This window comes from Musca vetustissima, unplaced genomic scaffold (assembly GCF_032173495.1).
Source record: "Musca vetustissima isolate MV318-11 ecotype Yass unplaced genomic scaffold, APGP_CSIRO_Mvet_v1 utg244557, whole genome shotgun sequence".
NCBI classification, from domain to species: domain Eukaryota; kingdom Metazoa; phylum Arthropoda; class Insecta; order Diptera; family Muscidae; genus Musca; species Musca vetustissima.
In genome coordinates, this window is record NW_026877824.1 from 11,860 (window position 1) to 16,430 (window position 4,571).

Sequence of the window (4,571 nt, forward strand, 5' to 3'; positions counted from 1 at the left end):
TCTGTTTTAACTATTTTTTTGAACATTAAATTTTGGCATTATGGCTATTTAACCACGTTGGTCGTGCGCATGTTTCAGGTTTGTTTTTGTGTGTGTGACAAGAACACCCACTGTTTAGAGAACAGACAATTCAGATCATTTTTTTTATTGGAAAGTCATAAATAATACAAATTACCAAATGAATTTTGAAACTATAAAGAAAACCAAAAACACCAATTATGTGCGGGTGTTTTGGTATCGACCTCTTGCCATTTTTTGTTTTGTAGCCAGCCAGCCCCCACAATGTTGGTTATAGAATTCCAAATAACAAATGAAATTAAATCAAATTTCTCCATATGAAAACGATGAAAGTTTTTTTTGTTGTTGTTTTTTCTTAACAAAGTTGTTAAAACCAATTAAAATTTTGTAGCTTCATTTTTGGTATGAAAAGTAATTATTATTTTGTTTTTGAATTTTTTTTTTTTTTTTTTTGAATGAGAAAAAATTTTAACGAAACGAAAATGTATAACAACAAAACATTCCGAAAAAGGTGTTAATAATATTCCATTTATAATAATTTATGATAATTTTAAAACAACAATCTGTCATCGCTATTGTTTTGTGTGCAAATGGAATAACGAGGGGAGATTGAAATATTTTCGGAAATGCCTTGGATGATCGTAGAATTATCAATATTAGAAAGGAAAAATATAAATATTGACTTCAGTTTTGGGATAGGCTCCATATAGAAGTACACCCCATTATTTGGTACTTTGACTATATTTTAGATATTTATGTTTCCCTTTGGTGTTAAAACGTCCTACCAAAAATTTATCATGTCGTAGCCCCCACATAAAAGTTCCCATAAATTTTAGGTATTTTGAATGTCCAGGGTAGGATTGAGCAGGCCGATATTTTTACTTTTAACCTTTGACTATGGGACCAGTATTGCAATACAATATAACTATGAGTGAAGGTTCAGAATTATTAACCTACCCTCGTAATAATTTATACTTATTTTAGTTTTTTCTATGAATATTCAAAATAACTTTATTTTTAATGGAAACTAGTTTTGCTATTATTTTTTAAATTTAAATTTAATATGAAGAATATTTATATTTATTATTCTTATCTTAATTTTGGAGACACCTGTTGTCTTTAAAAAAAATATTTTAAAAATTCTAAATTTAGTTGAAACCAATATTGCTATAACCTAAAGAATCCTAAATGACATAGATTAAAATATGCAAAAAAAAAGTTTATTGAACTCATTATAAATGTTGAACAAGGTCAACATTTATGACAGATTATAATTTTTTTTTTTAAATATGGAAACATGTGTCTACTATGTCTAGATATTGTTGCTATTAAATATCAATGAATATTTTAAACATAGTCCACACTAAAGTACCCCACCACAAACATTTTGCCTATCTCAATATTTTTCTCTAAATCTTACTTCGAGTGTATAATCAATCCACCGTCATGTGGTCGACCGGTCGATCGATCGCTTGATCTTGAGTCATTGTTCTGTAACGGTATTAAGTATTATTGTCGTTACTATATTTATAAATAAATGAAAATTATTATAAACAAAAAGAATGAAACAAAAAACTTTCAATAAAAATAACATATCAAATAAAGAGACAGCCGGTAGGACGTAGGTGGCCGGTTCAATCGCATTAACAGAAAGTAAACAGGTCTTGCAGTTATTTTGTTTGCTTTCTCCCTTATTTTCACCATTAAAACGGTTGTGGACATTCCTTCTTGAATAAATTTCAAACTTAAAAATATTCTTCACATGACTCGATGTGATTGACGTAAATTATATTAAAAAAGCAGAGTATTTGACAAGAGATGAGTTTATTTTTAATTTATAAAACTAATCGATGGCAGATAAAAATAATTGAAATGTCGGGATAATATAACATTGATTTTGTATTCATAAAAATCCTTTGTATCCTACAGACATGTTAACACCTATTGAAGAACTGGGGTTTTTTATATAAAAAAGTCCTCGTTACAGAGGCAAAAACTTTCTATGACAAACAAAACCTCTATAAAAAAATACAACCGAGGTTTTTTTTTCTATAGAAAATTATGGGTCTCAGTAACTGAGGTGTTTTTATTGAGGCAAAATTTTTTTTCTATAGAAACAACACCTCTGTTACTGAGGTCAAATTTTTTCCTATAGATAAAACACCTCAGTTATTGAGACCTAATTTTTTCTATAGAAAAAAACCTCGGTTGTATTTTTTTATAGAGGTTTTGTTTGCCATGTTTGTTGTCGATTGTATTTTTTTGTTTTTCTATAGAAAAAATTTGGTCTCAGTAACTGAGGTCTTTTTTCTATAGGAAAAAATTTGACCTCAGTAACTGAGGTCTTTTTTCTATAGAAAAAAATTGACCTCAGTATCTGAGGTCTTTTTTCTATAGAAAAAAATTTGGCCTCTACAAAATACAAAATACCTCAGTAACTGAGGTATTTTTATTTACTTAACAGAACATTTGCTCCATAAGACGAACTTAAAATGATTTCCATGCGCACTTAGATATGTCATCCTCCACTTGATCTTTCGTGATCTTCCCCATCTGCGTGAGCCCATCATCATCATAAACTGCTTACTTAGACGATAGTAGCATCTGTTGGCCAACACTATCCTTCTGAGAATTTTAAAACTGATGTCATTAGTTATATTTATGACGGTACCGAGGTATATAAAATCTTTGACTACCTCAAAGCCTCAGTTTTCAAGTTCCACAGTTTGTCCGAGTCTACTGTACGTCTTGCGCGTTGATACCATCAGCTTGATCTTCTCGACCTTTACTGCCAGTCCTACTTTGACAGACTCCTTCTCAATTTTTTCAAAGGTGGCTGTTACCGCTCGCAATGTTCGACTCATTATGTCGATGTGATCGGCGTAGGCGGTTAACATGTGTTGTTTGGTGTGACGAGTTCCATTTCTGTTCAACTTTGCCTCTAGTATAACCTTTTCCAGCAGGATGTTAAACAGGTCATACGACAAACTGCCACCTTGCCTCAATGCTCGTTCGGTATTGAAGCGCTCGGAGAAGTCCTTTCCATCCTTAACTGCTGACCTTGTGCCAATTAAAGTTATCCTGCATAGCCGTATTAATTTTGCAGAAATACCACTGAGCGGATTCGGCTGTCTAATGCGGCATTGTAGTCGACGGATAGGTGAAATGTGTCGATGTGTTTTTCGTGGGTCTTTCCCACGATTGCCGCAGAGTGAAAATCTGTTCTATGGTCGATTTGTCAGGTTTGAAGCCGAATTGGTATGGTCCAATAATGTCATTGGCTATTGGCTTCAGTCGTTCACACAGTACGCTATGAGAAGGGAACTAATTCCCATATAGTTGGTACATATCTGACGGTGCTGATGTTGCAATCATTGAGCATGCGTTCTTCTAGCCAAATTGTACTAATCAGTTGGTGCATGTTCCTGACCAGCATCTCACAACCGGCCTTGAGCAGTTCGGCTGGTAATCCATCGGTACCTGCTGTTTTATTATTCTTCAGCCGATTTATTGCTATTCTGACCTCATCTTGGCTAGGCTCTTATCATGGCCAGCAGTTACTGAGGCAATTTTTGCTTCAATATCATTGTAACCGGAGGTCTCAATATTCCTCTCGATATGTCCGACCTCCTCATTTAAGGCAGTGCCTACAGATCTGCCTTTGATGTAGGCATATTGGGATTTGCTGATTTATTAGGGTTAATAGTGTTCCTAATTTCGAGGTCAGTACCCTTTATAAAGTCTTAATTGGTCTATAGTCGTTGGGTAGCATACGACTCGGCTTCACAGCTTTGTACGATAAAAATCGACATGCCCTGAAAATCTACTGCAGAGTGACCAATACTCGATCATCAGCTTGCAGCAACATGACCGGTATTATTATAGATTTTGAATCTTTAGATATTACTCTGCGAAATCTGGGCGCTTCGTTTACTTCTTCGATTGACTCTCTACAACAGACCCTAGACTTACGTTTAGCCTTCTTGATTTCAATTTTGTACCTATTGAATTTGGTCTCTATAGACATCCCAATCTGAACTACGTATTGTCTTACTAGCTTTATTTCCTCAAAGAGCGGGGATGCTGTTTTAGCTTTGAATTTATACCACTTTGTCTTCCGAAGGGTCCCTATAAGGTGTCTGTTTTTCTCGGGAGGTGGGAATCTGGAAAAGTATAATCCTATGATCCGAGAAGGAACTTTTATCCTATACCTTTCAGTTTGTGACCCCAGAGTCGTCCATTTTTGTGACGGTTATGTCAATGACTTCTCCTCTCTCGCACTGTATTTACGAACCTTAATGTGTTGCCCCTATTACATATTCTAAGATTATATCTAAGTATAAAATTAAATATAGACTCATCCGTTGGATTGGTACCACTGGTTCCCCAGTGGAAATGATGGGCATTGGCATAATATCCAATGACTAGGCCACTAATGCCGTTCATAACCTACATCAGGTTGCATACCTCCGGTTCTGCTGGATAAGGAGCCTCGTATGGGAGATAGAGACTACTTGAATCTGGTGCTGCTAACTACCATGTTTTTTGCTGCC